This window comes from Canis lupus, chromosome 35 (assembly GCF_011100685.1).
Source record: "Canis lupus familiaris isolate Mischka breed German Shepherd chromosome 35, alternate assembly UU_Cfam_GSD_1.0, whole genome shotgun sequence".
NCBI classification, from domain to species: Eukaryota; Metazoa; Chordata; class Mammalia; order Carnivora; family Canidae; genus Canis; species Canis lupus.
The window spans coordinates 19,451,012-19,472,926 of record NC_049256.1 but is presented as its reverse complement, the minus strand read 5'-3'; the positions used below and the strand labels follow the sequence as shown (position 1 = coordinate 19,472,926).

Below are 21,915 nucleotides of genomic sequence, written 5' to 3'. Positions count from 1 at the left end.
GTGAACCATACTTGGGGAGATATTTTCTTTTTTTTTTTCTCTCCCACTAAATATAAACAAAAATTATGTAGTCTGGTTTACAGTTATCTTGAAATCTGAGGGACACCTGTTTTAGATGATTCTGACCCTGAGATCTGAGAAGTCAAGGGAAGAATGTTAAAGAACTCAATATTTGATGACACCGTTGAGTTGCTGATTTTTATAAATCCTGGATCCTACCCCCCCGCCCCCGGACTTGTATGAATCAACAAACGGTATTCTTGTGTATGACAGCTTAACCTGTTACTCTTTCACTTGAGACCAGATGACCCTAGTGATATTTATCCCCATGAAGAAGTTCTAACCTCTTTCTATAACAAATCTCCATGTGATTCATATAAATCTCCATGTGATACGTGCATGTCAGATAAGATACGTTTTCTTTCCTTTTTTTTTTTTTTTAAAGATTTTATTTATTTATTCTGAGACAGAGACAGAGAGAGAGAGAGAGAGAGAGAGGCAAAGACACAGGCAGAGGGAGAAGCAGGCTCCACGCAGGGAGCCCGATGTGGGACTCAATCCCGGGACTCCAGGATCACACCCTGGGCTGAAGGCAGGCGCTAAACCGCTGAGCCACCCAGGGAAGGATACATTTTCTTTGGAATATTCATGCCCTTGTAAGAACTTAGCTAGTTCTATAGAAAGCACTGTATTTTCCCGAAAGAAACAATTTCCTATCATTAAAGACAAATGGAAAACTCCTAAAGCAATACTCCTCAAACTTCACTGTGCATAAGAATATGAAAATCTTATTAAAACGCAGATTCTGATCAGTAGGTCTGGGTGGGGTCTGAGAGTTTGCATTTTTAAAGAGCTCCCAGATAAAGTTAATGCTGCCTGCACCACTGACCACACTCAGTCTAACAAGGTCCTAGAGGACTTGCAGTTTTAAAATATTAATATCATTTAATAATCTCTGTGGATTTTAGCTTCCTAAATTAAGAATTATTTGGCCTCCTGGTTTCCTTTCAATTCACAAAATCTGTTTAGCTATGTTTCTAGTAGATAATTTCCCAAGGCTGTCCAAAATAGACAGATGTTTGATGGCAGGCCTGGAAGATACATGGGAGACATTATTAGTTGGAATAAATATTCCTGTTTGTTTAGGATATAAAAGAATACTGACTTTTTTTCCTGAAAAAAAGAATTTGAAAGACTCTCATTCTGACTTTTTGCTTGTTGGACAATAGAGTGTAGTATAAACTAGTGGGCTGATCCCTCTCCTCAGACTGGATTCTGGATGACAATGAGACCCTGTCACATCATTTCACCGTGCTGAGGGTCTTTTTCTTATCTTTAACCATGTTGAAGTCAGATCATTTCCAAATTGCGTTTCAGAACTAAATCTCTGCAAACACAATAAACAACTTTCTGTCGGTGGTTTCTAAACCATTTGAGACCATGACCGTTGTGGCAAGACCAGCTCTTTAACCATGGAATGGTCCCTTCAGTCCTCTGGCTTCAATGTCTGCAGCCCAAACCAGTGTAGATGCACCTAATTCCCAGTGATTGGCTTGTGAAGCCGGGAGGTTTCTTGTGTCAGCAAGACCAGTGATCCCCAAATTCCAGTATGCATCAGATGCACCCTGAGGCTTGTTAAAACAGGATTTCCTGGGTCCCGCCCTCAGGGTGTCTGATTCATTAAATCTGGGGTAGGGCCTGAGAATTTGCATTTTAAGTCCTCCGGTAATCCTGATGCTCCTGGTCCGTGGACCACTGAGCAAGGCTGTAAGCCGAAATGGAAAACCTCAAGTTCTTCCTCTCTTCACAACTCCTCTATAAATGCTCAGGGTTCCATAGGTGGGGGCCTGTGTGTGTCCTGGAAGCCCCCACGCTGTCTCTCTTGGGGGCTGCATCATGGGTCAATTGTGTAGGCCCATGCCTCTTGTTCAGTGGATTTTCAAGTAATTTTCAAGGACACAACTTTTAAAAACAGAAAGAAGTATCACAATGAACACGCAAATTACTTGCAATTCTCCCACAAGGGGTAAGAAAATATTACATGTTGATGTATTTTCTCTCGGTTTTTCTTTTCTTTTTGGAATTATGCTATTTATGTCATCTGGACCCCTGGTTAGTTTTCTTTCCTCTTCACACTACAGCACGATTGCATTCTAATTTATTTGAAATCATGATATTAAATGGTTTCATAATACTTTGACGTAATTATCGGTATGGTTTAACTATGTTTCTATCCTATTATGGAATATCCGTTTCAGATTTTTCATAATTTTAAATGCCCAAATGACATACAGCTTTACCCATAACTGTGATGACTTTCTTAAGATGTCACTTAAGATGAAAGTGAAGTTACTGGCCCAAATTTGAGTGTTTTTAAAGTTGGTAACTCCTGCTGAATAATTTTCCACGCGGGCACCACCAAAATATTCTTCCCTGCATAATACAGGAGAAATCTTTCATTTCTCACTCCCAGTGAGTTTTCTCTTAAAAATCTTTGCCAGTTTTAATAGTGAAATTTTGCTTGTCTTTATTGCTTTAAATTTATATATCCTTGGTTTTCCTAAAATGTAAACCTTTTTGTTTGTTTCTTGGGCATTTCTATTTTTATTACTTTGATTGTCAGTTTCTATATATCTGTTTTTGAAAAAAGATTTCATTTATCTTTTCAGGCTGTATATGCCTTCTGAGGAAAAAATAGAATTAACATTAAACAAAAAGAGAAAAAACACTCCTAATCCAACAATACAAAATTAACCACTCTTAACATGCTGCCAGACATTTTTCTTTGCATATGTGTATACATTTGTCTGCATTCATTCATATATTTTGCTTACAAACATAAGCAATATTTTTAGGAGTTGTTTGCCAAAGTGACGTTACACTTTACATACAGTTTATATTCTATCTAAATGTTAAAAACATATTATAAACATATTTTAATTTTTTTAACGATTTATTTATATCAGAGAGAGAGAGAGCATGAGTAGGGGGGTAGAGAAGGAGGGGTAGAGGGAGAGAGAGAAGCAGGCTCCCCAATGCAGGGAGCCAGCCCTTCATGAGACAGGGTCCCAGGACCCTGAGATCATGACCTGAGCCAAAGGCAGATGCTTAACCTACTGAGCCACCCAGGTGCTCCAAACATTTTAATTTTTAAAAAATATAACTAAAATATCATTTCAATGTACCGAATATAATTTAATGTTTTATATACATACTATGCCAAACCCATTCTCTGTTTAAATCATCATTTATAATGGGAACATGTTAATTATGATTAGGAAAAAGTTCTAGAAATAGAATTTCTGCACATATACACATATATTTATTTTTCACTTGATTATAAGTAGGATTTTCTAAAATTTAATGTTACAGGAAAGATATGCTACTCTATATTACTAATATTAAGTTCTTAAAAACAGATTATAGTTAGCATACTGCTGCGTGATTTACTTTTTATCTTTCCACTTATCATATATTGGACAACGTTCCCATCGATGTACTCATTATATCTCCATTTAATAGTGGCTGCCTGCTATTCCATCTTATGGATGAACTAAAGTTTAATTTAACACTTCCTCTACAGAGAGTTGTTGAAACTGTTATCACATCTTCTCCCTTATGTATCTATGCACATTTATGAATATTTCTTTTTTTTAAAGATTTTATTTATTTATTCATGAGAGACACACAGAGAGAAGTAGAGACACCAGTGGAGGGAGAAGCAGAGTCCCTGCAGGAAGCCGGATGTGGGACTCAATCCCAGGACCCTGGGATCATGACCTGAGCCAAAGGCAGATGCTCAACCACTGAGCCACCCAGGCATCCCTGTGAGTATTTCTTTTAGAGAAACAGATAGAAGAGGGGGAATGATCAGTCATAAACATTTTAAACAGTAAATGCATATTTCCAAACTGTCCTTCAGAAAGTTTTACAAGTATGTTCATGTTAATAGTGTATTAGAATGCCCGTTTTCACATGATGTATGGACACTTAAAAGCTCTGACTCTGTTGCTCAATAATTTGTTTTTGTTTTTTTAAGATTTTATTTATTTATTCATGAGAGACACACACACAGAGAGAGAGAGAGAGAGAGAGAGAGAGGCAGAGACGCAGGCAGAGGGAGAAGCAGGCTCCATGCAGGAAGCCTGATGTGGGACTCGATCCTGGGTTTCCAGGATCAGGCCCTGGGCCAAAAGCAACGCGCTAAACCGCTGAGCTGCCTGGGCTGCCCTTGCTCAACGATTTGAATCAAACTTAGGAAATTTGAATCAGCCTAGGTTCCCTTTACCAATACAACAATGAAGAAAAGAAAATAACAGAAGGAAGCCGAAAAGAACATTAAAAGATGAAAAAAGGAAAACTTTGCCATTTTTTTCTTTCATAATTATAAACTTAATATTTCTGCAATTTTGATTAGTAGTAAAAATGATTATGTTTCATTTTGCATGTAACTCCTACACAGAAAAATACTATGGAAATAATATTGCATATTTTATTTCTGAGTAACTGATCCATTAACAGTTACCCTTTGCCCGTCTTCCTCCTGAAGTGCTGGTGTCATTCTTACAGATTTAAAGGAGCTCTTTGAAGCTTAACGTCTTTAAATCACTAGTATTGCAGCCTGTGATAGACTCCTAACAAGTAAAAATATATATATATTTTTACACATATATTAGAGTAGATATTTACTAATAAATTATTTCTAAAATAGCTGATTGAGACACACTTTGAAGTGAGCCTTTTGGTCCATCTTTCATGTCAGCAATGCGTTCCCAAAAAATAGGAGCCACAGAGGTGTTCTGAAGCTTCAGAGAAAGAGAGTAGCAAGATACAGAATGCAGTGATCAAAAAGCGTGGGGCAAACTCTTTTAAAAACGGAACACATTGAGATGATTCAGTGCAAGGTAGCGTGTTAGAATAGGTTATATTAGTTGCTTCCTCTTGCTGATCCATTCTTTTAGCTAATCATATCTTGACTGCCCAGCATGTAACAAGAGCCATGCTAGTCACTCATACACCATGAAAGTGTAAAGATATTAGATGACTTGCCCCAGAGTGGCATGGATCTTAACAGTGTAATGACATCTAATTAATGAAATGCTGTTTAGGGTTCAGATCAGCTGTGATAAGGCCTGGCTAACAGAAGGATTACTCCGTTTGATGCTAACTGGTCCTGTTGTTTTCTTTCTTTCTTTCTTTCTTTCTTTCTTTCTTTCTTTCTTCTTTCTTTCTTTCTTCTTTCTTTCTTTCTTTCTTTCTTTCTTTCTTTCTTTCTTTGTTTCTTCTTTCTTTTTTTAAAAAAATTGTTTTTATGTATTCATGAGAGACATACAGAGAGAGGCAGAGACATAGGCAGAGGGAGAAGCAGGCTCCCCAAGGGGAGCCCAATGCGGGACTCAATCCCAGGACCCTGGGATCATGACCTGAGCCGAAGGCAGATGTGCAACAACTGAGCCACCCAGGCGTCTCCCTCCATATTTCAAAGAACAGAAAAATGCATTATGTATTCATGGCCTTCAGAGTTCTTAAAGACCATGGTAGTGTCATATAATTAAGTGTAAGTACTGTTTAAAGGAAGACTAAAATAACACATCAGGCTAGTGGTCACGATTGGCTTTGGCCTACCAAGTTTTGGGGATAGTGTGTGATCCCTGTTGTATGAGATAAATTCACGTTGCAAACATTAACTTCAGATGGAAGTTGTCACATGTGCTCCTTTGTTCCTGTTGCATTAGCATTTATGAAGAATTGGATCACATGTTCATTTGGAAAACAAAACAAGACAAACCCCAGTAAATTTGTTAAATAAAATTAAGTCATCTGAATTATGAACACTCTAATATTTTCCCTTTGATGTTTATGTGTTTGAGACCTGAAGTATAGTATTTATTTGCAATGGTTCTTTATTTTGAAAAATATATCTACTGTTTGCCATCCTTTGAAATTTCAAAAGGCCAATCACAAATTATAATTTATCAGATGAAATAACATGGGGATATTTGACAAAAATCAGTGGATTTGATGACCTTTGATGAAGCCTGCAGCTATGAGATAATATAGAAAAAATATCTCTGGGAAAAAACCCAGTGGACGAGTTCAGAAAATAGCGCTCAACATTCAAGCAGATACATTTTATTTTTTAAATGGATGTCAATGCTTTAGAGAAGTCTTGTTTGCAAAAGCAGATTCTTTTTAAGGTGAAATGATAAATTAAAGACTTCAGAAATTCATCATCACACATTTTCTCTGGAACCAACAAACAGAAATAGTCTATTTTCTTTCATTAAAATTGATTTGATTTTAATTTTGACAGTCACTGGAAGTTAATCTATCATCTTTACTTTTGACTGGGAAGCAAGAAAATGGGTTCTGTGAATAGGATTTTTCTATGATTTGGGTGGTTGTCATTACTAGAAGGATTTTTGCAAATAATAGATGCCGAACTTGGCTTGACTCCTCATTTCCAGCCCTCTTTGCTTCTTTTGTATCGAATTGCTAATAACTAGCTTCATCTTTTGTCACCAAAACAGAATGGCTTTTTTGTTTGCCCACAGAACTGTATTGCTCAGTGTTGGGCAATGAGTTATCACAAGATGATAATCCACTTCTCTGGAAACAGGTCTGTGAATCCACAAGCACTTCCACAAATAACAGACTGCAAGCTTTTGAGCAGACACTTTTATACCCCTTTTGAAAGCTGTTTATTAAATCTAGGGAGAAACTGGCTGACTGGGAGAAAGCTACACCAAAATAGGCCTAGTTCCCTGATGGCAGAAACGTTTTCTCCTGCCTCGGAGGGAATGGTCCATGAGAAACCTGATAACTCGTATGCATTTTAGACAGCCTGTCCATACACGTATGGTTCCTTCCCGAGCCTTCTCTCATATTAAGGAAAGGATTTACAGAGCAACAGTGTAGGATCTTAAAAACAGAACTGATTAACGACAGATACTTTGTGTTCTCATTTGATGTCCCCACAAGGAAGTCATTTACCAAAAAATGCTGGATAATCATTTTTTATGTTTCCTTTGTCACTTGGGATGTCTATGCATTTACTTACTTGGATCTGTCGGGGGAGCAGAACCACTGTGAGTTATGGGATAAGGGATTCATTACAGGAATTAAGGCTTCCACAGCGTGGTGTGTTGGGAGCTGGGCTGGTGCTAGGGATCAGGGTGGTGGGGGGTAGTCAGAGGTTCAGTAAGTCAGAAGCCAAGCACAGTGGATGGTGAAGGGGAAGATCTTGGAGGCTTTGGGGAGCTGGGCCTCTATGTAGAGGCTGCCTCTGTGGATTCACTGCCACCAATTTGGTCAACAGTAGGGTCAGTTTGTAAAGAGTTGCTAGAAGCAGCGTGGAGGAGAGTGAGGATAACCTGGTACCTGCTGGCATCTCTGCATCTTCTGTCCTCCCTTCTAATCATGACAACCTTCATTCAGAGAGTAGTGATGCTGCTTCACTTGTGCTTCCAGATCACATGGGCGTTCCTCCCTGGGCTTTAACTCAGAACCACACAGGAAGGGCATTCTAGGAAATGAAGTTCCAGCTTATCCAAGTTGACTTATTGTAAACTCATGAGTATTTAACAGAGAGAACAGAGAAATTCTATAGGAAAGTTACCTCTCTACCCTGTATTATTATCTGTATACCAAAAAAGAATGTCTTGCAAAGATTTATCTTAGAAAGAAATATGGTTAAGGTTGTATAATATTTTTAATAGCTTTTAAAGAATACATTGCCTGAAATCTTTTAGCTTTCAACCTTGTATATCGTGCTTCCTCATTGATGGATGGCGCTCAAAATATCAAAAACTATAGTGAAATAAATACTTCCAGGCCAAATTTTCATGTGGGTGATTCTGAGTAGACTGTATTACATGCTCCAAGACATCTCTTCTTCTAGGGGCCTCCTACATAAAGAAACATGATTTCTCAAGGTTGGACATGTCTCTTTCATATACTACAATTTTACAGAATCACCAGTTTTTAAAAGATGAGGAAAGAAGATATTTTTTCTAAGTTCTAATTCATCAAGCAAAAAAGGAGACACCCTGTTTGAATGTATTTTCCATCAATTTTAAACTAGAAAATAAATATGTTTTCAATGTAAATATGCAACAAATAAAAATTTCCCATATTGGGATCCCTGGGTGGCGCAGCGGTTTGATGCCTGCCTTTGGCCTAGGGTGCGATCCTGGAGACCCGGGATCGAATCCCACATCGGGCTCCCGGTGCATGGAGCCTGCTTCTCCCTCTGCCTGTGTCTCTGCCTCTCTCTCTCTCTCTCTCTCTCTGTGACTATCATAAATAAATAAAAATTAAAAAAAAATTCCCATATTATGCTAGGTCAGTTTTTGCTGACTTATGAGAAATATTGAGCACTATTTGTGAGTACCGTCTACTGAATTTATTCAGTATATATTCCCATTGGAGGAGAGTGGTGGTTCTAGGTACAGTATGGTGATTGACAAATATAATTTTTCTGGCTCAGCCATTCTGAGAGCATTTTGCACCCCAGAGACAAAATTACTGTGTAACTAAGCTTTCTGTAATGCTTTGCGGCTACAGCAACATTTTCTAGGCCCCTTACTAATTATAATAGAAGAAACACACCTTATTTTACAAAAGCAAAGAGACAGCTCTCTCTCATTCCCTAATGCTAAGTTGCGGTGATGTCTGACTCATCACAACCTTGGAGCTTTTGGAGTGAGGTTCATCAGCTACAGTGGTGATAACCGTCTAGCTTCTTCTCACCTACCCAAACATGCTGATGGTACTTCAGACAGTGAGGGAAGCATCCTGGTGCAGCCCAGCCTTCTTGGGAGACTCCTGTAGCCCAAGGCAGCAGCAGCAGGGCCCTGACCTGGCCCGCCAGAGCTATGCACAGAAGTCTGATGCATGACTCACAGACCCCTAGGGGATCCCTAGAAACACATTAGGAAATATATATATATATATTTAATGATATATATTAAATATATATTTAATGATATATATATTTAATTATATATATATATATCATTAAATATCGCCTTCCTTAAGGAAAGGAAAGCTCATAGGCACTGAGATCTGCGGATAAATTTAGTCATGGGTTGGTGATGTTTGAGATCTTTGGTTCCATTTCTAGTCTTCTGCATCTTGTTTCAGGAGCCATGAGTATGTATCCCCCTCAGCACATGCTGTTCCTATCCTGTGCTGCCAGGGTAGAGCAGAGCTCTCTCCTACCTGTGCACTGGGGGTTATTCTGTATGTTAGTAAATTGAACACCAATAAAAAATAAATTAAAAAAAAAAAAAACAAAAACAAGAGTGTGAAAGCACAGATAGATTGCCACGGTGGGCAGATTCACTTGCGTGAAGGTATCTTGGGTCAAATTCAAAAGCACTCTCCTTTTAGGTTGTGCATACATGAGTTGTTCCTAATGTGATGCAAGTTGCCCACCCAAACAGAAGCTGAGCAACTCTTTGTCTTCCTTCTTGATGTTGGCAGGTTTCTTCTGGGTCATCTCAGATGCAGTGATTAGTCACAAAGTCATGGTCATCACTACTCCCAGGAGGCTTTGGGGGGCTATGTGTAAGTAAGAATCTTGGCTGCCCACACTGATATTTAAGAATCCCCCTGGATTTCATCTCACCCTCTCCCAAAGTTAGAAATGACATATCTAAACATCCCTAAAGTCTCATTTTCTCCATGAAATCTTTCACCATGAAAAATTCTCAATTCCAGTGACTCTAATCACTTGATGAACCCTCTTATCTTTTTTTGCTGTTTCATCTTCTGAATTCCTTATGGGGTGAGCCAACATAAAGTGCTCCTTGATGGGATGTTTGAATGGAAACAGATGCAGACTCAGGTTTGCACGCCAACACAGAAAAGTAGCATCCACACTTGTTACGATCCAATTTGAAAATTTCAGTTAATTAATTTTGGCCTAAATAACTCCAACAATGTGGAAAATTCATTATGCAGTTTATCAGAAGAGATACATATGCTACTCCTTAGGAACATTCCTTAAAATTTTCGTTTTTCTCTTAACTATTAAATCTCAGAGTAACCTTTCATATCTTTACACTAGAATGCAAGTAGAAGAACACTATGGCAGATTAGAGCTAAAGTACTTATCCGGAACAGACGTTTTTGAATCTTTATAAGACTGTGTAATTCCCAGTGGAATTAATTTTTTTCATGGTTTTGTACGAAATTAGATGAAAGCATGGTTTGAAAGTGAAGGTGATCCCTAGATCTGGAAAGTCGTGCCTAGATTTATGGCATTGAGATAGTTCTTATAAAATTTGTTTTAAATGATATGTTATTTTAATGTTATTGTAGGTGATTTAATGTTATTATAAAGGATTTAAGAGTAGGAATTCTTGTTGAGTTGTTAGATATTCCCAAATATCAGGACTCAGGTGGCTCAGTGGTTGAGCGTCTGCCTTCGACTCAGGGCAGGATCCCAGGGTTCTGGGATGGAGTCCCACTCTGGGCCCCCCATAGGGAGCCTGCTTCTCTCTCTGCCTATGTCTCTGCCACTCTCTCTCTGTGTCTCTCATGAGTAAATACATGAAATATTTTTTTTAAAAGATATTTCCAAATATCTGTACTGAGTGGTTGGATTTTTGTATAATAGGTCTGTATAAAGCAGGGAACTCTCTCTCTCTCTAACACACACACACACACACACACACAAACACACACATACACATTGCCTCAGTGTGCACATATTCACTCTGCACTTGGCCCAAACCATACAAGCAAAAGAAGCTGAAATGACACTTTCCTGAGGAGAATTATAAGTTTATAATCATTGTGAATGTGGTTTCCATGGATTTTTTTGTATTTTCTACCTTGATGAGGGAAGAAAGGAGGATGCTAGACAAATTTGAGAAAATTCAAGACAGCTTTTATAAAATTACAATCCATGAAAAAGAAAACAAAGAGTCAGTATGTTTACTATGAAGACAGTGATCACAGGTAAATCCCCATGGGGACCATGGAAACCAACCTGAGACCTGGATGGGGGGGGGGGGGAAAGGCAGCACAGAGCAGATGCTTGATAAGAAAGAAAGGGAAGTCTGGAGTAAGAAGGCATCAAAGGATAATGTAAATATATTGATTCTTTGGGGGAGAGACTCACATCCTATCAATTACAAATAAGCATGCTAAAGAAAAAGGATCAAGGATGGTGGTCTACACCTGTTATTCCCCAGATAACCTGCTTGCGAGACAGAGGCTCTCCAAATATCAAATGACTTCATTTCCATAAAAGTTATTACACTTTATTTTTAAATACTTATATCATATGATAAGGCTCAATTTTTTTCCATGAAGAAATAAATGTCTTCAAAAGTGTTCTGATGTGATTTACAAAGTCTGTGATGGGTTTCTCATTTCAGTTAAAAATGGGGGATTTCTGGAAAGTAAAAAAAAAAATGCTAGTGATAATATAGCACATATTCACACATTCTAATTACCAAATTATTCCCTTCATTGCCACTGAATAGACTGGAACTTATTTTTCCCATTGATACTGGTTTCAAATAGAAAACTTCAGGCAGTATTGCTCAACATGGGCTAATGGGCTTTTAAAACACATAATTCATGAGTACCCAGGAAGGGAACTTTGACCTCTGTGAGGAGGGATTTGCAGATGGCAATATTGTGATCGATGATATTTCATGTGCTGCGTTGTTTAAATATAATGATTATACAAGGCAAGGGTGGTCTATAGCAATGCAATAGTCTCAGCGGCAATTCATGTTCCGTAGCATATGCTATACTCTCTTCCCGTCCCTACCCTCTCCCCTGATAATCATGTGTCTGGGCAAGACACACCACAGTCCCTCCTGGGACTGGACCTTGATGAGTAGTGACAGAAGGCCGAGGGGAGGCTGGGATTTAGGACTGGACAAGTGTGAGGTCAGGAGAAACGGCGGGTAAAGGACAAAGCTGATAAGCAGCCGTGACAACAGGTGACAGTGATGAGCACTCAGCTGTGCCTGTATGGGGAACAGAAGGCATCTGGCACTATTCTTTGAACGACCTCTCTGCTTTAATCTCCCTAATGGAATTTCCACATGCCTATGTGCAGCTTTCTCCCTAAATTCATGCTGTTGGAATAGCCTTGTTTGGGTTTCCTTCTCCTCCCATTTTCCTACTGCCAGATGATGATTTTCATTACCTGCCCCTAACTCACCTCTGAGATCCTGGATTGACCCTAAGGATCCCATTCCCCACCCAAGAACCTCTCATCCTATACTCAAAGCATCCCTCTTGTGCACATTTGTCTCATTTTCCTGTGCCAGGCTGGCTGAGAAGTCTGCACTTACAAAAATATTATGATAAGGCTAAGAGGTGAATCAGCTCTCAAGAAGACAATTAGATGAGTATCAAGGAGACAGAAAGGGCCAAGTCAAGGCAATTAGACAGAGAACACCCCGCACAAGTCAGGAGTTAGGTAATCTACACATTCTGAGGTTAGGAACATGATAGGAGAATATAAGCATTCTTCAGCAAACATTTATTAAACATTTACAGTGTTCCAGGCAACTTGATTATCAAGTCTGATCAGTTAATGATTGTTTATATGCTTTTTGCAAGGGCAGGAATTAATTCAGGGCATTAACAATCCAAAGCCCAACTATGCAGACAGGTAGTATAAGCATGCCTGCATGAAGAAGAAATGCTAATTAGATTAAGGAATAGTCTAGAAGTAGCCTTAGGACTGCAATTCCTCACTTGTGACCTACAAAGCAAGGCTGGCTACATTGAGCACAGTATGGATGGACTCAGGGCTCTGTACCTTTAAAAGGTACATTCCAAGTGGTTCTAATGTGCAGCCAAATTTTGAATTACTGATTTAGCAAACCATATTGATTCATACAACAGACATTTGTTAAACATTTGCTACAAGTTTACATGCAAGGATAAATTAGAAAAGAATCCTGTTCCCAATGTACTTTATAGTCTAATAATACACAAATGTCTTTAAAGTAGGCTGAAATTTAAATGGCGTAAAATAGATATAGATAGAATTGAGAAAAGGAAGAATTTACTGATGAAGTTTCTGGGAAAGCATTAGATGGTAGAAAGAACATTTGAGCTGGAGTTTGAAAAATGATTCACATTGAAGTTATTTTAATACAAAGACAATCCATGTGTACTTTTTAAAAAAGATTTTATTTATTTATTTATTCATGAGAGACACACAGAGAGAGGCAGAGACACAGGCAGGGGGAGAAGCAGAAAACCTGTTGGGAAACTCGATCCCAGGACTCCAGTATCACGACTTAAGCTAAAGGCAGATGCTCAACCACTGAGCCACACAGGCATCCCCCAAGCATACTTTTTAAAAAAAGATTTTTTATTATTTGGCAGGGAGAGAGAGCACAAGTTGGGGGAGTAACAAGCAGAGGAAGAGGGAGAAACAGGCTCCCTGATGAGCAGGGAGCCCAATGTGGGGCTGGATCCCAAGCCCTGGGATCATGACCTGAGCCGAAGGCAGATGCTTAACCTGAGCCACCCAGGTGCCCTAATGTGTACTTTTGCAAGTTTATATAATACATACATTCACACACAGAATAGCTCCCTGATCCACAGATAACCCACATGTATAGATAGGTGTGTATTTCCAGACTCTCCCTTAATATAAATATGAGTATAGATATAAACATAGGTATAATTAAAAAGATACATACATAATTGGATATGTTTAGTTTTACGAAAACAGAACCAACTTGTATTGGATGGTTTATGACTTAATTTTTTTTTCAGCAAACATACATGGATTTCATTCATTTACTGTGGCATCGTTTTTTTTGTTGCCTGAATACTATCTTGTAGATAGATGTATGATGATTTATTCAACTAATCCTATAATGTTGGTAATTTGGGGTTGTTGTCTTTTTCTTTTCTGTTATGTTTTATGCTGAAATAAAATCCTTAAAATGAATTCATTTCCTTGATGATAAATGTCTAGAGGTGGAATTTTTAAGTCAATGCATGTGCATATTTTTAACAGATCTGTAGAAGGCTGAGCTATATCCCAGGGGTGGAATAATGTAGACAGTAGCCAAGGCATAGGAAAGTCTGGGCCACTAGGGATAGAGTATAATGGGTATGATGTTTTGCCTGAAGAACCTAGGGTAAAAGGGGATGTCCTGGTCCATTCCAGCTGCTATAACAAGAATACCAAAAGCTGAGTGACTGACAAACAACAGACTTTTATTTGTCACCTTTCTGGAGGCTGGGAGGTCCAGGATCAATGCGCCCACAGCAGATTCAGTAGCTGGTGAAAGGCCCCTCCTGGGTTCCTAGCTGGCAGCTCCCAGTGTCCTCACCTAGTGGAAGGGACAAGAGAGCTTTCTGGGGTCTCTTTCATAGGGCACTAATCCTGTTCATGAGGGCTCTACCCTCATGACCTGATCACCTCCCAAAGGCCCCATCTCCAAATATCATGTCATTGAAGGTTCAAACTTCAACACACACATTATGAGGTGGGGGGTTGGGAGGAGACACATTTAGTCCGAAGTTTATTTACTCCCCTGAGTAACAAAAGATAAAGAAGTATGGCTGAAAAGTTGGGCTAGGACCAGAATTTGTAGTCTTCAATGGTTGATCAAAGAATGTAGGCATATCAGCTTTCGGTGTTCAGTGGCTTGTGTGTGTGTGTGTGTGTGTGTGTGTGTTCAGTGGCTTTTAATCTGAGACGATGGATAGTCTCTGCACAGTCCCTTCCCTCAGAATGGCTAAGGATTTGGGATAATTCCAGAGTTTTTGACACTATTGCTTCAATGCTTTATATTGTGGAAAAGTCTCGTAAATGCTTTAGGTAAACAAGACTATCGAGCTTTCATATACTATCAATGCTTGACTAAATGGCCTCAAATAGTGGCTGCTCTCAATATGACAGTGAGGTACTCATGTCCAGGAAGTCAGCAGAAAGTGGCTGTCATTCCACTAGTCCTTCTACTTCCAGCTCAACCTCCATGGCGGGCTGACAGTGACTTACTTCAATGGAAAAAGGAACTCCCCATCATGTTCTTCTTTTCTCATGTGCCCTGAAAGAGCCTTCCAAAAATGGCAGCACAAGAAAGCTTCTTAAACCATAACAGGAAGGAAAAGGAAAATCCACGGGGATGGTTAGAGTGGCCGTTTTCATCTGGGAAGAATTTTCATTATCCTTCTTGTAATGTCCTCTCACACTGGGAAGTCATTATTATTCTGGCATTCCTCCTGACGTTTTTATGACTTTGTTTTAATACATGGTTCATTATTTGTTTTGGAACAGCCCTCAAAACAATGCCCCCAAATGCCACTTTAGTGTCACCAATGAGATGCTTCCTCACTCATGCCCTCAATCCTTACTTCCCTACTTTGATCTTGGATGAGGGTAGAAAACTCTGTGAGAGCCCTTGAGGGCCATGACGTTGACATGCCTCTTCTTTGGACGGTTAGGCAAATTATCTCTGCATAGAGATTTGTATTGTGCCCGCCCCCCACCCCCACTCTCCATAGGGGAAAATAGGATGTTTCCCCCTCAACTTAAAAAAAAAAGACTGTTAAATTCAATTAAGTAATAACTACCAGAGGCAGAAGCAGGCCACTAAAAGGCATTTCTTTCTCTCTGAGTGCTTTTCCTTTCCAGCAGCAGAAGGGCTTCTGTGCAGCTAAGAGTCACATGTTTGATTGACTCGCTCCCAAGCTGATGTTCACACTGCTGTATTCATCTTGCTCCGATGACTGTGACATGCCACCCGGACGCGGCGAGGCTGACAGGGGATGTGAGGGAGACCAGACAGATGACAACGTCTCCGTTCTTCAGAGCCAATGCAGGATGATCTGTCACCTGATGATAGGCCACAGCCTGTCATTTATTTACTTACAGCTTTAATGTGGGTAAAATGAGCAGGAGAGGGGGGAAATGTGACAAGAGGGAAAGAGAAAGTGAGTGGTTACAGGCAAGAAAAATCTGACAGACCCTTTTCGGCATCAAAATATCAACAAGAGCTATTTCATACCTCTCAATGGGCATGCCAGCCCAGGAGCCAATTATGAGCAGCATTCTGGGCAAGAAATCAGGTTTGCAAAGCAGGAGTGGGGTTAGCCATTTAGTCCGCGGGAGTGGGGTGGGCAAACCACACGGCCTCTTGATTGTATTAAGTGCTTTGAATTTCTCGCACATTTAATTTCTGCAATATTCAGTGATCGTTTTAGCAAGCATGTTTTCTTTAGTTTTTTTTTTCATCCGTTCACATTTTACAGGATAACTTTTATGTGCTCTGGAAATCACTATCCAAGTGTCCTTTTGGCTTTTTTAAAGGCTGCTGGAAATCTGGTCTTGAAGACAAAACTTTTGAAAGCCATTGACCTGGTTGTTTTCTGAGACGTCATCCCGGTTACAGGAAAGAAATGCCTGAAAATAGGGTGGAAAACAAAAATAGATATTTGAACTATTAAGTCTGTTCTGCAGGAATTCTGCAGAAGCCTACCAAAATGGTGACTATTCATATTTTAAGAAAATATGGTGAACCAAGACATTTGTCTTCTCCTGTATCTAAATGAATAAAATATTCCTGAGTGAAACATTTAATGAACGAAGAATTTAGTGAACAGAACATGCATAAATGTTTACATTTATACAAATGTGTAAATATTGTATACAGGGACAGATCTGAGCCATGGTAACAGTTTCTGAAAGGCATCTAGAGTTTGGACATTCTTTTCTTATTTTGCAGCACCAGGTCTTATTTTGTCACATGGCACTTGGCAGGAAGGCCCCAGGAATTTCCCACACACGGATAACCTTGAGCTGAGGGTGTGAAGTGTACAAGGAGAATGTGACTAGAAGTCCACCTTCACATGCCCCAAGACCACAAAGCATTCACAGACCATCGCTAACAATGGACTTGATGAGGCCCAGGTGTGGGGTCCAGCATTGTGTCCATAAAATCCACCCTGCAAAAATAGCAAGGACCTGACATATTTCCTAGGGAACATCGCCTCTGGAAAATCATAACTGTAACCCAGAGGAGTCAGAGCCTAACAACCCAAGACTGAGTGTTCTGGCTCTTTGCATGTTTTTCCAAATGCCTCTCTCGACATGTCTAGGTTTGCTGTGCATTCTCTGTAGATTAAAGAAATTATCCCCCTTTTAGGTTCTCAAGATTTGTAGCATCAAGGCAACCACTCAGCAGGCAGCCCGAGATAGAAAAAGTTTACACCTTCGCTCAGTGAAGGCAAAAATCTCTAAGGAAGCTAGGCGAATAAATGTGACTTTCCAGAGTGTGGAATATTGAATTTTTTATAGCATGTGTCTGCTTTGGGAGAGGGAATAGTTTCTGTGGATGCTGAGAAGTTTGTTGGAGAAGATTAGACACCATTCACTCTGTGGATCCATTAGCACATCTTCCCTAAATGTCTCCTCTACTCTTAGACATTCGTGCGCTTTGCCATTTCAGGCTCTAAGCTGTGATCAGAAAAGAGGAGGTTTTGCCACGGTTCCATGTGGGGGCCCCTTACTGAATTTAGCAATCTGAGGTGCACTGGATCTGTCACTTCTCCTAGATCTGTTGCCCAAGGAAGGGAGATACTACCGTGGACCCTGATGATCCAAGGGTCCTCTGAAATACATGACTCTCAGCCAGCACTTTCTGTGCTGTTTCTGGAGCTGGTGGTGTGCTCAATTCCTGGCATGTATAATTTGGCCTATTCTGGCAAATTAGCCAAGTAGTGAAGTAGAGTCAGTTGAACTCGGAGCTGTTTGATATTTTCAATGCACCTTTGGAGGTTTCATTTTGTATTGGCCAAGACGCCTCATTTTTTTCTCCTGAAGAATTTCAGGAGGGAAGAGAATTTTGTCCCCTTTCCTGTATTTGGCAGCATGTCTCTAATGCTTAAAAGGGCCAAATTACCTGTCCTTGTTTTCTTGCCTTGGCAGCAGAATGTGATGAATCCTATAACCTCGCTCAGGACTTAGCTGGATACTGTTTGCGTTGGATTTATGTGGACACAGGTGGTGCCCTAAGGGCCCAGGCCTTTATGGGGAACACCTGTGTCCATTTCTTTTGCCTGCATTATTGCTGGGTATGACATTTGTGAGGTGGGGCCTTAAGTTGTATTTGCAAGATCAGCGAGGTGAAGAGTGTTAAACATTATGATTTTATTACAGCTAAGCTTTATTGTTCTTCTCAAGAGCCCCTCATGGTTCTGTAGCCTTTTTGTGTCTCTAGATGTTAAAATAATGGTGACATGGGAGGAATCGGAACCAGAGGGAAGAAGATCCAGAAGATGTCTGGAGCTGACCCCTACCTAAAAAATCTCCATGCCAACACCCCTATATGCTAGTAAATGTTTTCTAATTTACGAAATATTTCAGTCTCTAGATTACACACTACAGGGTAACCTATAAGCATTTTAATAAGATAAGAGTTATGTGAAAAAATTATTTTTTGTTTGTTCTTCCATCGAATACTCAGGACCTCCCTGTGCTATGTGGAGCCCTCTGTAAATTCCTTGAACCATCGCCCTGATCTCAATCCCTCTAATATGTAAATGGATTGTTTTTCGGTTTTTGTTTTAATTTATATCCTCTTTCCTTTTATAAACTGAAAACCGTGCTTTCCCATTTCCTGTCTTTCACATTCTTTTTGCGGCAAAGGTGAAAAGTGAAAGTAATTTCCATCCATTGAGACCTCTTCCCCTGAGACCATAAGCTATATCCAAATGTTCAATGTATAATTTTTATCAGTAACATTTTTATTCTTCTCCCAGCTAGGTTGCTGGTTTCTTTTTTTTTTTTTTTTAAGATTTTATTTATTTATTCATGAGAGACACAGGGAGGGAGAGAGAGAGAGGCAGAGAGGCAGAGACACAGGCAGAGGGAGAAGCAGGCTCCATGCAGGGAGCCCGATGTGGGACTCAACCCCGGGTCTCCAGGATTATGACCTGGGCTGAAGGCAGCACTAAACAGCTGAGACACCTGGGCTGCCCAGGTTGCTGGTTCCTTCCAGCATCAGTTTATTTTCATGAAAAGCTCTGAACACAAAATTATATCATGTAATAATAGATGAGAAGCTAGACCAAGTCATATATTTGTAAGTGAATATTGTTTCCCTATAAAACCTGTGAACAGGGATAATATTTAAGATATTTATTCTATCTAATAGCCAAGCACTGATTAGTGAGTGTAGGTTGACTATAAACAACTGGCACAGCCTGACCAATGCCATCCCCCGAAGCTCCCCCATACATCTCAAGGTGGGAATGCAGGAAAGGTGGTCTCCTTGGTGACATAGGAGGCAGGAAGGCACATTGCTCTCCATATTAGTTTCCTAGAGCTGCTATAACAAATAACCACAAATCAGGTGGTTTAAAACAAAAAACATTTATCTTTTGCCGTTATGGAGGTTAGAAGTCCAAAATCAAGGTGTCATTGGGGCCATGCTCCCTCTGAAGCCCCTAGGGAAGGATCCTTGTGTCTTCCAGGTTCTGGTGGTTCCTGGCATCCCAGGCTTGTGCCATATCACTCCAGTCTCCATCTCTACCCTCACATGATCCTCTCTCCTGTGTGTCTCTGTGTCTTCTCTTCTCCTTCAAAAGACACCAGTCATTGGTTCTGAGAACATCCACAATGATGATTTCATCTCAAGATCTATACTCTGCAAAGATCCTATTTCCGAATAAGGAAATATTCTGAGATCCTGAGTGGACATAATTCAACCCACTACACTCTCACTCACTTTCACTGCTTCTTGGATGATATAAATGGCAGAGGATTTTCAGATGGCAGGTAAATCTTTTCAGTGATTTTCTCCCTGAGCAGCATGGTGGGAGATGTGTTCATTTTTTAGTTTTGTATTGACTCATCTATCAACTTAGTGGTTTCTCCATTTAATAAAGGTGAATGCAGAGTTTTGAAACACTTTCCACAGTGCTTAGAATTTAAAAAGGGTAATTCTCTGATAAATGCTCAGAATTATTTTCCTATTTATCTTTCTCACTGGGTCCTCTCAGCAGCCGAGTCAAGGAGGTGGAGTGGATCTGAGTCCTGGCTTCAGCGAGCAGGATGCCGAGGTCCAGAAGGGCTGATTTTTGCCAATATTCCCTCCATTAACAACTGACAGAACAGGGCTGGGGGTTCTCTGTCTAGATTATATTTTCTCCCATTACTTCAAGAAACAGCCTGATTTTCACAATTTTTTCTTGTCACAGTCCTCAGGGAAACCCCTTCCTTCATTTCCATATACAGATTTTCATTTGATTTAGAGATTTAAAGATGTAGTGATAGCTTAGCCATTATGGCTTTGCAGACAGCCTGAACTGCGTTGCGTCCAGGTTTTGCCAGCTTTGTAACACTGGGTGTGTTATGTAACCTTTCTGAACCTCAGTTCTCTCATCTAAATGGAGGGAATAATAATGATCTCGTAGGGAGATAATGAGGAAAATTAATTTAATACATTTAAAGCATCTAGCAAAGTGTCTCGAAAATAGACGTATATTTTCTTATAGCCCAGAAGAAAGAGCAGATAGTGTGAGGAATCCATGTGTGTGTTGGGTCTGCAGAACCAGCTGCATGATCTTGGGCAAATATCAGACATTAGTTCTCATTTTCACCGTGTATGAAATGATGGGAGTCTCCACATACATTCAGTTCCATGATTGATGACAGAAGACTGGGAGAAAACTGCAAACTGAAGAGTCTCTAGTTTCTCTCGTTTACTGAGGGCAATTCACACTTCATGTGGAACTTCAAGTTCCATTTATGAAACTTCTAAATACAGCATGAGGAGCAGAGAATTGCTATAAGAGGCCTAGAGGATTGTTGGTGTTGCTTCCATGTGTTGGATAAAGAAGTGACAAATGAAGCATGTCTTGTACAATTGACCCTTGACCAAGTTGAGGGTTAGTGGCACTGACCTCCCCGGCCCCTGGACAGTCAAGGATCCACTTACAATTTTTGACTCTTCAAAAACTTAACTACAAATAGCCTACTGTTGACAGGAAGCCTTACCTAGAACATAAACAGTCAATGAACACATATTTTTTATGTCATATGTATTACATACTGTATTCTTTTTTTTAAAATTTTTATTTATTTATTTATGATAGTCACAGAGAGAGAGACAGAGACAGAGACACAGGCAGAGGGAGAAGCAGGATCCATGCACCGGGAGCCCGATGTGGGATTCGATCCCGGGTCTCCAGGATCACGCCCTGGGCCAAAGGCAGGCGCTAAATCGCTGCGCCACCCAGGGATCCCCTACATACTGTATTCTTACGATAAAGCCAGCTAGAAATAAGGAAATGTTATTCAGAAATTCATAAGGAGGAAAAAATACACTTATAGTGCTGGGCTGTAAAAAAAACCCACATATAAGTGGACCTGCATAGTTCAAACCTGTGTCATTCAATGGCCAGCTGTCTATGTAAGGTTGAATAGGGACCATCCTTTTTAAAAAAAAAATTACCATAGCAGCATCTGCGTGGCTCAGTGGTTGAGCGTCTACCTTTGGCTCAGGGCGTGATCCCAGGGTCCTGGGATCGAGTCCCACATCGGGCTCCCTGCAGGGAGTCTGCTTCTCTCTCTGTCTATGTCTCTGCCTCTCTCTCTGTCTCTCACAAATAAATAAATAAATAAAATCTTTTAAAAAAGATTTACTTTTACTTTCCATTCTTGCAAAAGATAATTGAGCAAGACTGCCATTCCTTGGAGCAGTTTGAAGGCAACATGGGAATTTAAAATGTCAGTGTTTCCAAAGGAATTGAGAGGCATAGGATGATGTGAGGGTCCAAACAAATAAAAATAGCTGTTTAGGATTCCATCTACTAAAAATGTGTGTCTTGCTTTAAAGTATTTTTTTTTCCACAGCAGTTCCACACAGGCAGAGCAGAGTTTGAAACTTCTTAACTACCAGTTTCCAT

The 21,915-nt window shown here is 39.9% G+C and overlaps 1 long non-coding RNA gene across 9 annotated transcripts in view; it reads left to right on the top strand.

The window, feature by feature from the left end:
- The window catches only part of LOC102156827, a 309,915-nt gene that overhangs the window by 253,249 nt on the left and 34,751 nt on the right, over window positions 1-21,915 (top strand). Inside the window, exon 11 of one of the 9 annotated variants that reach the window (XR_005384379.1) lies at window positions 3,660-3,716. The exons of the other annotated variants lie outside the window; for them this stretch is intronic. This is a non-coding gene — a long non-coding RNA (uncharacterized LOC102156827). Of the gene's footprint in view, window positions 1-3,659; window positions 3,717-21,915 lie in introns of those variants that run through there. 9 annotated transcript variants of the gene reach the window in all.